This window comes from Diadema antillarum, unplaced genomic scaffold (assembly GCF_040938485.1).
Source record: "Diadema antillarum isolate AM-2024a unplaced genomic scaffold, OU_Dant_1.0 scf00000080, whole genome shotgun sequence".
Lineage (NCBI taxonomy): Eukaryota > Metazoa > Echinodermata > Echinoidea > Diadematoida > Diadematidae > Diadema > Diadema antillarum.
Genome location: NW_027270969.1, coordinates 45,316 through 58,908, shown reverse-complemented (window position 1 = coordinate 58,908; position 13,593 = coordinate 45,316). Strand labels below are relative to the sequence as shown.

At 36.3% G+C, this 13,593-nt stretch overlaps 1 protein-coding gene across 1 annotated transcript in view; it reads right to left on the bottom strand.

Moving 5' to 3' along the window:
- The window catches only part of LOC139717677 (uncharacterized), a 609,026-nt gene that overhangs the window by 574,657 nt on the left and 20,776 nt on the right, over nucleotides 1-13,593 (bottom strand). The window lies entirely within an intron of this gene.

Sequence of the window (13,593 nt, the reverse complement as noted above, 5' to 3'; positions counted from 1 at the left end):
TTTTACATGGCTTGTTTGCATAGATGTAGCCATGTGAGTTATGTGTTGGTATCACAACTATGTAAAGAATGATATCCCCCCCCCCCAAAAAAAAAAAAAAATGTGCTTCGAGGGCGGGCGACAATTTGTGCCGTCATATCCTGCACAAATGCACTTATGTATTATTTTTTTTGTGTGTGTAAAATGCCTCATTTTCTTACATCACATCTGGCATAATAGTTTCTGACGTCACTGATCTTTTTCCAATCTATGCCCTTGTGTCCAATTTTATTACTGCTCATATTTTTCACACCCACAATCCTGGCATTCGTGTAATATATGAATCTAACCTTAATAAACTTAGGAAGAAATTAAGTTCAGAAGATTGGTCCGCGGTATACAGTCAAAGCCATATTGATTTATCCTTGGAAAGTTTCATGAATATTTTAGTTACTAATTATGATTCTAGTGTTCCTCTCCAAAGACCTCGCCATTCTAATTATGAAAAAATACCACAACAACCATGGGATACAAATTTTCTTCTCAGGTCTATTAACCGCAAGAACAATATTTGAATATCGCAAAGACCCATGTCCTTTAAACAGATTAAGATATACTCGTTATTGGAACATATTGACATCCTTAATACGTTCAGCCAAGCGAAATTATTTTTCGCGGCAGTTTGCGTAATATCAATCTGATGTGAAGAGTACGTAGAAGGTGATTGACGAGGCGCTCAAACACACACACACACACACAAAAATAATGCCGATCCTCCCAAAAATATTTTAGCGGACGGCCGCCAGATTGACGACCCGGTCATTATGGTGGAATCTTTTAATAATTAGTTTGCAAGTCTTGGTCCACATATCGCCAGTAAAATCCCCAAATCACCAACTGAATATCATGGATATTTGAATAATAGGAGTCCTCATTCAATATTTTTTTGAAGCTATTGTTGAAAAACAAATTGTAGATATCAAGAATTCGAATGATAAAAAAAAAGTTCAGGAGGATTTATTTCGATGGATTTACAAATTTTCTTTTGAAAAATGTATTAAATGAAATCACTTTTCCTTTTATATGCAATCTTAATCAATCTTTATCGAATGGTAAGGTCCCCAATAAGATGAAAGTTGCAAAAGTTGTCCCTATCTTTACGAAGGAACAGAAAGATTTGGTAAAATAACTATCGGTTTTATCCACATCGAGACCATTATACATTAATCAATATGATGAATACTGAGCTCAGGTCTGTGCCATTCTGGATTTATGCGAACAAATTATCTCTGAATATGGAAAAGACTCATTATATGGTATTTAGTAATTCTTTGAATGTTGTCTCCACATGATATCAAAATAAAGGATAGTATGTTTAACGTAGGTTAATAAAACAACTTTTTAGGGCTTTGGATTTACCGAGAATTATCCTGGAAAAGTCGTATTAATTTTGTAAGTAAAATTTTGTCAATTAGATTTGGGAATAAATTAGCTTAAGCATTTATCAACTGTTTATATTTTGCAAAGCATATATTCTTCTTTGATATCTCCACATTTTAAGTATGGAATTTTGGCGTGGGGAAATGCAATTAATTCATTTTTAGATTCTCTTTTTCGTATTCAAAAGCGTGCAATGAGAATCATAAACCATGCCGGATATTTTGCTCATACCAACTGCTTTTTTCACCAAAACTGAATTCTGAAAATTCCACACATATTTCATAAGTTTTCCCATCCATTTTCGCACTTTTGTCATTCATTTTCAAAGATTTGTTATTAAATTTCGTCCCGAGAAGCACGTGGAACACAAATTCTAACTTCAATTTCGTCCATCGTTATTGTAATTCGTTTTTTCGTCAAAAATTTTCGAAGACATAGCATTCAGAATCGTCAATTGTCATTCAAATTCATCCCTCCCGCTGACGGATCGCAGAATGTGAAGATCAAATTCGTCTTTGTTCACACAATTTCATGAATTTTTCATTCAAATTAGTCAGATGTTGTCGATTCTTTATTTTGATGGTGAACCAACTTTAAGCCAACATGTTTTTACTTTCTCTCGTAAATTGTATCGTTACGCATTATTCCCTTACCATTTGCTTAGACAAAACACACGAAAAACAACCAAATTGATTGAAGGATAAACGACAGTCAAAAGACATAACCCAGGACAGTATGTCAGTGTCACCTTTTAAACTTTTAGTCGTAAAGTTCAGGTTTTGCATCATAATGCATGTAGCAAACTTAAATTTTTGTACCCTCGAAAGCAGTAAACATAATTATGTTATCCATTCTTTGACATTAAACGGGCTACAATTCTACACTTAGATTTTGTATTTAATCATATTTGCCTAGAAATCGTTTGTCAGCGTTTTCGTTTGCGAGACGGTACGTCTGTTTGTATCAGTGTGTACTCGGATTGCTTGTGTGTGTGTCTGTATCTGTGGTTCTGTGTGTGTGTTGGGGGGGGGGGGGGCACTTGTGTGTATGTTAATTCCTGAATGTAAAATGTGAACGGTTACAGAAAAAAAAAAAATCATGAATGACTGGAAAATCACACCGGATAGAGATATTAGACGAATATGAATGAAAATTTAACGAAAATGATTGACAAAAGACGAAATCGATCCTGCAGTTTTGAGTGCTGCGATTGAGACTGACGAATTTGAACTGTAAATGACGAAAATGTATGCCAAATAACTAAATTGAATGGACTTTATTCGAAAATGAACGACGAAAGACGAATTTGAGAGTAAGATTGGCCTATTCTCGACATCCTGCGACGAAATGGAAGTAAAAATTTGTGAAATTGAATGAAAAAAGTTTGAAAATGAATGGGAAATTAACCTATATTATAATCTCGGAATGTTCATGTGTAAACTCACAAATAATGAATTACCATCTGTTTTTATCCACATGTTTAAAAGAAATCGTTCTTTCCATTGTTATCCCACTCGTCAGAGTGACGCCCATCACCTTCCAAATACTCGCATTATTTTTTAAAAGAAAACAATTATATTTACTAGACCCAGATATTGGAAGGAGCTCCCTCAAGATATTATTTCCTCCTTAACCCTATTCACCTTCAAACGCAAATTAAAATAGCTGTTACTTATTAGATACACTCTACCAGGCTTTTAGCAACTTTTTTTAATACGCTTATATGCAGTCTTTTGTTATTTATTATGTTATATTATATTATATCTATATTATTAAGTTATTTAATGGTACCGTTATATTACATCTATAGCACTCTTGTCCAAACACGGCGTGATTTGTACAGTCTGGTTTGCGCATTGGGGGGGGGGGGCAGCAATATTCATGTGGTTCATTAGTTCATTCTTCATATTGAATTTTGTACTGGCACAATTTTAGTTGGTCAAGGTAAAAATATCCGTTCAATTTCCGTATAATTTAACGCCTATGAATTCGGGAACCTACAGTTTTACGAGCATTATAGCTTTTATGTAGGCCCAATTATATTTCTGATTTTTACTTGTAACATCTTCATACTATCACCATAAACATTTGTGTTATTTTTTTTTTCTTCTGCAATCGAAAGATATGGTATATATTTGATATTGTATATATTGTGTATTCTTTTTTTACTGTCAATTATTTTGTAATCTCATCACCGAGAAAGTGGAAGTATGAAAAAAAAATTGAACTTGAACTTGAACTTGAACTAATTGTCGCCTGTTTCAGGGGGCTACAATTTGTGTCGCAACAAATGATCTTAACTTACATAATACAGATCACATGACGACGCCGTTCTTGTCCAAAATTAAAGTTTTGAAAAGCTTGTACTTGAAAAATCCATAATCCATGCGAAGAATATTTCCTGCGAAAATATCCGTTCAATTTCCGTATAATTTTATGCCTATGAATTCGGGAACCTACAGTTTAACCAGCGTTATAGCTTTTATGTAGGCCCAATTATATTTCTGATATTTACTTGTGAAATATTCATGATATGACCGTAAATATTTGTGTTAATTTTTTTTTCTTCTGCAATCGAAAGATATGGTATATATTTGATATTGTATATGTTTTGTATTCTTTTTTTACTGTCAGTTATTTTGTAATCTCATCAACGAGAAAGTGGAAGTATGAAATCAATTTGAACTTGAACTTGAACTTGAACTAATTGTCGCCTGTTTCAGGGGCGACAATTTGTGTCGCAACAAATGATCTTGACTTACATAATACAGATAACTTGACGATGTCGTTCTTGTCCAAACTTTAAGTTTTGAAAAGCTTGTACTTGAGAAATCCATAATCCATGCGAAGAGATGCTTTCTTAAATTCAAGGCACACTAAAGCGTGCAAGAGCCGTCATTTGCTATCATACATTGACTATTTCCTTCGATGTACTTGGCTGAGTAACGGCTATTTCGTAAAACGGACGCTAATTCGGCTTGGGTATTGGCGTATAAAAAAAAAACAGGAGCTATCATCACTTTGCATAGACAGATATTGTTACATGTGTTACTTGGTCTACGGGAGTGCGTGACATGCATGTGAGTATGACAAAAGAAAATGGCAAGCGTGTACGTTATTTGAAAATAAATACATTAAGGAGATGCTATATGAACACAAGAACAAAAGAAAATGTGGAAAATGCTCCTTAATTGCTGCCATCGTTCCATCAGATCATACACTGCTTGAATACACACCTTACCTGCAAACATACACACAAACAAACAAATAATGGCAGTAACTTTGGGTGTCATATTTTTTTGACGGTATTGTATGAATTCCTCTTCGTGTTAAACATGTTTCAATGTGCATACGCAATATGTTATGTATTGTAAAATGATACCGAAAGGAAATTGTCCAGAAAACGTTTCAGCATTTCTTCCAATAATATGATTTTGGTATCAAAATTTCCCTTTTTATGTTGTTAGTGCTCTAAAATGTAACATTCTTGTTTCTTATTACCTTTGTACGGTATAGTGCATGCTATTAAAGAAATCGTTTTAACAACGAAATGAAAAACCCTAAAAATACTATCGAAGAAGAAGAATTCGAGAGAAGCATGAAATGTTAAAAGTGTTTTATTTTTTGATCAATTTATTAAAACGTCTCTGATTTATTCAATCTTGTATATTCATCATTGCCTGTCCGCATGTCCCCCATGCTCTGCACATTTTCATCATAATAGACACGTAGACCATCATAACAGAAATCCATGTTGTTGGTTTTTTTATAGTAATGTCTACTTCACGAAAACATTTCAAGCGGGCATACACTGTAAAAGTCTTCAAGACGGAGTTGATTGCGGAACATTCAACACCGGTGGTATCAACGGCATATTGGGCTTGACCGTAGACACAAATTGTGAGTAAGATTTACAATTGATTATATATAAAGAGGGATTCGCCCTGTTATCTCGTCTGATTATCTGAAGAGCTTTATCTGAGCTCAAAAGGGATCACATGTGCATGTCTGTAACCTACGTAATAGGAGGTTGAATTTATGGAAATCTACACTGAGAGGAAAATATGAAATTTAGTACCTTTCGATGTGTTTTCGGTTAAAACCGAAAGTCCACTTCTGGTTTTGTTGCAAGAGCCTATAATGTAATAAGCCCACTGCGCGCGGTATAAAATCGGTGCGTTGTATGTCTTCTCAAGTTCTTAGCGATGCTCATGAAGTTTAGGACACACACATTGGTTTTGCGATGAAATTGTTAAAGACATTTTATTTTTTTTTCGAATGTATTCTAAATTGCGTTGCCATAGTGACGGCATATTATGGCCATAAATCACAAAATCGGTTTTGTCAATTCAAGTCGAGGTACTTCCTCATTTTTCGAGCAAAGATCATGATGGATCTAAAATACTAGGGATCGAAAAAGTTCATCAGTTTTCAACCAAACTGATTACGAAGCTTGGCACACACATATTAGTGTCCGGATGAAGATGTCCAAAACATTCTTGTTTCGGAAACTGCGTTGCCATTGTAGTAACACATTATGGTACTGATGTAAACAGAATAGCATTATGGCAATAAATCGGGAAAATATGGTGGATTGCAGAATTGCCTCATTTTTTTTTTCAAGCAAAATGCCCACGGACATTCGTACACACATTCGTGTAGTGGTGGTGACATTCTTTTAAGGTGTTGGAAACTTCTCTGCTATCGTAACCACATATCCTGAAAACAAATCAGGACAAAACATTAAGGTCTAACTACTTCTTCATGTTTTGAAGCAATGTTTATGCGATTCGGCACACACGCCTTTTTTTTCTTTTTTTTTTTTTTCTCATGCTTCGAATGTGTGAAAACTGCGCCGCCATAGTAACGTATTTCGTGCACAGCTTCCGTTTTCGTTCCGGGTATGACAAAAGCTGGTAAGCCTCTGTAGAAGATCACTGTCATAACACAATTATTTACATCAGCACGCAGTAGTCGCGACGGTGGCGCTGTATGCTTATAGCGAAGTCCGTATCGCGTTACTAGTTTTATATATAGTTACTGTCCAGCATGCATTGCACACAGCCTAGTCAATGAAGTCACCTGACACATATACGACATGCTGTTTGGTTAACGTGGACCTATCGGCTTTTGCAACCATTAGATGAGAAATTCCTTAAATTACAGTATACGTCGATTGATTTTCATAAAATAAAGGACTTATCGGTTTTTGCGAACAAACTCTTCATAAGCGGTCCATAGGGCGAATATACGTCTAAAAATTAGGTATATCAAGGGGTATTGAGGGGAATTCCCTGCAAAGGGGAACATTTTGATTCACCTTATTAGTTCTGAAAATGATTTTCAATGCATTATCAGTGATCTTGGAAGGAACTACTCCACGGTAGACCACAGATGGCGTAGTATTAAATGTTATATATATATATATATATATATATATATATATATATATATATATATATAATATTTAGTACTGTGTGGTAGAAAACACCTGCACCAACACAAAAAACCAAACTTCAAAATTTGAAGTAAGACGATTTAATCGTCTGTCGCCTCTCTTCTTTGTCGCAGTATGTTGTTCTCTGAAACATGGAATTTTGTTTTGTTTCATAGTTTGTTTCATTAAAAAATATGTACTTATTTAGATTTGAAATGGGAATGTCCTCGAAAAAAACGAACAAAGAGAACGTCAAATTTTGAGAACATACTTTTGAAAATTCACTTTTCATAAACAAATATGTAAGAAGAATCATATTTTCACAAAACGTTTTATTTTGTTTTCTCTCTCACAGCTGACCGACTGCTCTATTGTTACTTTCGTGGAACCGACACGGCTTTCTACACTAACCTACCTCCAGGGAGCCCAGGGCAGACTGTTATAACAGGAGTTGACAGACAAAGCGGAGCCAGTTCCAGAAATTTGAGAGATGTGGCTATATTCAAAGATATAGTGTACTGGCTACGGGAGGACGGTGTGGTGATCACCACGGACTACGCCTCGGACAATCCGAATTCCGTGATGGCTATTACATGGGATGAAATTGGTTATACGTACCTTGACGTTAATCGTATGGCTATTGCTTATGATGAAAATATATAAACCCACATTCTCTTCATGTCAAAGATTACTTGTATTAATGCTGCTGAATAGATGACGGTTTTCTTTTTGTGTGTTATATCATGATCCTACTAAAACAAATCCGAGGACGGTTTAATGTATGCAACTGTTACACCAAAAGACGGACACAGGAGATATTGATTATGATTCATATTAGATTCGAAGGGCATTTACATGTATATTTATAATTTCATAGTTTTTCTTCGATATTTAATAACAAAAAAATGAGATTAAACGCCTCATTATCAACACAATTGCATTCAATCATATAATTTTGTATCGTTATTAGGAAAAGCTATTATTAATATTCACTACAATTTGTTTATTTTGTCATTCCTATATAATCGTATGCCATGTTATAAATATGTTCCTTACGTTGTAGTTATGATGTCATACTATTATGACCTCTCACTTGCCTTCATTCTACTCTTTCTAATATGAGAGAATTAAGTAGATATTCGAACACTTTGATGTTTTCTGCTGACGATCTCCAAGGTTCCCTGAACACTGTGTAATACATTATTTCCTGTCCATAGACATAAGTGTGAAATTCGACTTATCGGCACAAAGAATTTAACGCCAACCTTTTGACTACGCTTCATTACTTCAAATCAAACGGTAAAGACATAGAACTTTGAGCCTTAGCCATGGGTACAGTCATTCATTTTCCAATTCGAATGTGCTGTGCTCTAGAATAATGTTGTAGATATATTCTATGTTATGACGTATTAGTTCAAGCTCAATCACTGTTAATCAAATGTTAAAAAATGTGTTCCTTATGATTTATCCTGAGATGTGTGTCGAAAAGGTCTTGAGTCTTGATGAAATAATCCCTATAGCAGCTTCAACTCAGCTAGACTGGGATGGGTTGGTGCAGTGGCAGGATGTGTTAGGGCACGTGATTATACCAAGACATGTACAATTAAAACGTGATGCATGTGCAAGTAAAATATAATTCTGGATTACAGCATCCTGCTACCAACGGGGGGTTTCATCTTTCTAATGGCTAGAAGGGCAGCCTTCTGGAAAGCAGCAAGGGATACTGCCGTTACTGCTTGAGGTGGTAGACAGTTCCATATACGGATGGCTCGGGGATAAAAAAGAAACCTTGTAGGGATCTATGGTGGCCACAGGTACTGTAAGCTTGAGACTGTGGTAGGTTCTGCTGATGTATGGGGCTGGTGTTCCGAAAGCTGGGAGGGAGATATTTAAAAGTTGTTGCGGTATTTTTAAGAACATTGTGGATTGCGCAAGGAGGCGACGTGTGTGCAAAAGATCCCATCTATAACAGGGCCGGCGCAGAGGTTTCTTCAGCTGACAAGCAAAGAGAAAAAGAAAAAGAAAATCAAAACAAAACAAAACAAACAAACAAACAAACAAACAAACAAGGGGGGGGGGGTCTTCATCGAAGAAAAAAAAAACATAACCTTACCGCTCTCATACTTTAAGATCTCTATCTAATTCTTTTTAGTGACACTTACGTACTTCCGGGTTAAAGAAAAGTTGGGGGGGGGGGGAGCAAAGTGATGACACCTTATGAATTCCTCTGTATGGTGCACAAAAAGTGAGGGCCCCCCTGGCCGGTTCCCGGCGCCATGTATAAAAAAAAAGATGTCTCACGAGACTAGAGGATAATGTGGTTGTTCGTACCCGGTAACAAAGCATGCAGCTGCCCTCTGGATTCATTCAAGGTTATCTATACACTGTGATGTGTTGGGATTCCAAGCTTCTGAGGTGTATTCAAGTTTGGGGAGAACAAGGGGTTTGTATGCAATTTCTTTTACGGTCTTTGGACATCACCATGATGGTGCATGAGTACGTTCTGCGCAGCAGGCCAAGAGTCGTGTTGGCATTGTTGGTCTTTAACTGGCAGTGTCTATTCCCTCGGTGGTCTTTGATGACTGTAATTCCTATGTATTTGTAGCTGCCAACCACAGGAATGGATTCATTGCACAGTGAATAGTAGCACACGACACTTCTTCATGCAAAAGGTGGATGAGACCTCAGGATCACGTTAAAACAAGATATGTTGTCTTCTTGTGAGTGGATGTCCATATAGATAACACTATCATCAGCAAAAAGGAGCATAGAAGACCGGATGTTAATGGCAATGTCGTAAATGTACAGCAAGAAAAGAGCTGGTCCTATTACGGATCCCTAGGGCACTCCTGATGTCACTGGCAGCCATAAGTATGACCTGGAGCCGTTTACAATTACTGCCTGTTGCCTATCAGATAACAGTCTCATATTGTCCAACGGAGCATATCCCATGTGATTCAGTAAGATTTCAGTTAGGTTTCCAAATGCCAGTGGGCGATATGATCAAATGCCTTCTGGAAGTCCAGAAAAGCCAAATCTGTCTGTCCCCTGCATTGGAGTGTGTGTGTGTGTCCAATCCTGTGTTGCTGAGATAAGTTGGGTGTTGGTGGCAGCTTCTGGCGAAATCTACGTTGCTACTTCACTAAAGATTTTGCACCTACAAACATGTTTGGAGATGTGACTGAGCACCGTACTTCCAATCAGATGGGACCTTTCCAACTTCAGCTACAAGCTTGAGTAATCTTGGAGAAAGTTGGTCAGGGCCATGCACAAGCTTTGGATGGGTTGAGATTCTGTAGTTGTTCAGCCACACCAGGTCTATGAATGTGAAGATGGCCTATGGCGGGAAAAGGGGAAGTGTCCTTGGAGTCAAAATGGCAGGATCGATCTTCGGTACGTACTGAGTGGAAGAATCTGTTTAGACACTCAGCTTTTGCTTTGTCAGTTGTAAACAGGCCACTATCAGTGTGAATAATGATGAAATTTCAACACTCGCAGATCTGCACTGCTTGACATGACTCTAATAGGTTTTGGGGGTTTTATTGGAGACTGCTTCCTATGGAATTGACATAATTATGCTTGGTGAGCCTGGCGAACAAGTTTAGTAACCTTGTTTCGATGTTGACGATATAATTTTCATTTTGAATTACTTGGATCTGTCCACGTTTCGTAAACGGTCTATCTGATTGGATGAATGAATGAAAAGAAGCATTTCGTAAAATTATGTAGTCGTTGCAAATGCACTATAAATGTTGATAGATTAAGGGCATAAACGCTCGACATGAACCCCTGCATACTCTACTGAGAAATATAAGCTATCCCGCTATTTGCATCCGCGCATTAGGAAGTTTTCCAAATTTTCTATCACGCCCGTGTGCTTTGTGAAATCATGGTTTGATTTTCAATACCAGTGCCTTGCAGAGGTACTTTTTTAATATCATTCAAGTTTTGTGCTGGTAGAGGCCCCAATGACTATTGATTTATACAGTCAAATCTCTCTATAGCGGCCAACCCAAGGGTGACATGGAGATGGTTACTACAGGCAGGTTCTTTAGCATGATTTTTTTTTTCGGAGGGAATTGCTTTCAGTGGTCGCTCTAGACAGGTTGTCACTTAAACAGATTTGAGTTTTTGAAATTATTTGAGATGTTCTCTAGATGACATTACTATGATGATTTTCTCGGACAAAGTCATCTATATGTAGTTATATTAAACTTCTTTAATTGGTCATTGTTTTTTCTCCATTCCATATACGTATAGTGAATATTAGTAGGCCCTTTCTAAAAGGGGATTAATCCACATTTGGTGGTTAGGAGACATATCTCTTTTTTTTACGTATTTGTGTTTTCATGCATCATGTTTATATCCAATGATATTACACCATATTGGTTAAGAAAATGTATCACGGGAAAATGTAATGGTGTCTAGATTGATTTATAAAGATTATATATTGTCGATCTGTCATGGTGATTTGACGAAGTCCAACATATAAGAAATATGTATATATTTATCTACAGGTAATATGTCTTTAGTTGCATGTATGTATATGTATAGAGATATACAAATACATATTTATCTATATCTATATCTATCTATACATATGTATATTAATATATTTATATATATATATATATATATATATATATATATATATATATATATATTATATATAGACATTGTATATAATCGTAATATTAAAACAAATGATGACCTTAGAAAGCAATCAATTCTATGAATTTTCCTGATGCGGTAGTAATCTAGTCTGAATTCAAGGTGTTCTGTATGCTCCGTAGAGCGAGATGGTGATCACTAATCCGCGACTGACACCAGTCCAATAGCAGTAATAATAATCATGAAATGGATTGTATAACTTTTTTTTTTAATATATATATTGACCTTCTCTTTCGGACATGATATACTTAACCGTAGACGATTACTTCCAAATATACTCCTGCAGGTGTCTTTCTGAAGAAATTGTTAAAGCAGAATCAGATAGCCCCAAATATGACACTTTTTCATGCGAAAATTCATATCATTGTCATGAAGGGTAATATTGCGAAGATAATTATTTATATATTCAAAACACTTCATTAGCCTAACAGACTCAATTAAAGTGGAGCTTGCTATGATAAAGAAGAAAATTGCATTAACTTAATTGGTCAATGGTAGCCATGACAATTTCATGAATTTGATTAAAAGAGCGCCGTTTGAACTTGCGCTAAGGGAAAACTAGAAAAGGAAGAAGAAGACAGAAAAAAAAAGAAAGAAGGAACAGTTTCAGAGATGGTTAGAAATGAGACATAAAACTACTCAATAAACCAAAAAAAAAAAAAAACAAACAAACACATTTTTAATAGGAATTTTGATTTGTCCATAGAGTCTTTTTGCTTTATGCATTCAGGTAAACTGTTCCAAAGTTGAGGGGATGCTGACTGAAATGATCGTGAACCGTAAGACTGGGTATTGACAGGAGGAGGAATTAAAAGTGATTTGTCTGAAGCACAGGGTCTATTCAAGCGTTTAATCTTCACCAAGCCGTGCTACCTGTGCAATGAATGGGAAAAAACAGGATGAAAACCACCAAAGGAATTATTAGATTAACTTGAAATTAAACATGTTTTATTAACACATTCTGTCCATGATAGCTGCCAACTTTCAAAGCAGTAGCATCATCCTTTCAAAAGTTATTAGAGCTGAAAGTGAAGAGTATGTACAGGGTTTTTTCAAGAAATGAAAGGGGGACTCTAAAGACACCCAATCACACTATTCTAATAAAAGTGCTCGAGATAAACTGCTAAAAACACACTATTCTGTTCATTTAATGATACCAAATTTTAGCATAATGTAGAAGAAGACATGGTCTTTCAGAAAATATAGAAAGTCATGACTGACCAATTTGACCCTATTCACCTATTTTCAGTCCTCACACAAAATCAGTGCATGCGACGTTTTGTTCGTTTTGTGATGCACGGTCACATAATGTAAATACCATGCATAAACACCTAACATATAGATGAGTGTGTGTGTGTGTGTGTGTGTGTGTGTGTGTGTGTGTTTGTGTGTGTGTGTGTGTGTATGTGTGTGTGTGTATGTGATATGACGAAAGAGAAACTGTGCGTAGCTTGAAATTATTATGCATCTTACTGTTCCTCCTCTTTTGGAAGAAGAGCAAGAGCTAAAAAAAAAGTCGAACCCGGGTCTTTGGCATAGAACGCCAACATCCTGACCGCTCGCCCACAGAGACTTCATAGCCAATGCCTTTAGCACGAGAGGCTAGTAAGGATCTTGGGTCTTGACGGGTTAAGGATGATGAATGCGGGGCATATGTAGTATTGCAGGATACTATTGCATGGTAAGAAGAAAATCGTCAACCTGAGATAGTCCCTCCTCTAAATTAACCTAAAAAGTTGAATAAGATAGTAGGCCTACATTTTTTTAATTCATTTTGATAATGATGATATTGCAATCGCCGTTACTTTCTGAAGTATGGTGATTCTATCTCCGTTTGCGATGAGCTTGTAATCATCGATGCATGAATGTCGTGTCCTTGAATAGAATATGTAAAGTTAAAACAACACAACACGACGTGTCCACTTTGGCACATCCGTCAACAGAGCCTCAAGGTCTAATGGAGTAATACTCAGGCACAAAATATGTTCATTAGTCAATGGCATCCCACTCCATTTTTCATTTATATCCTCTCCGGCCTGTTACGGACATTGGCCGTGCCTTGTCCT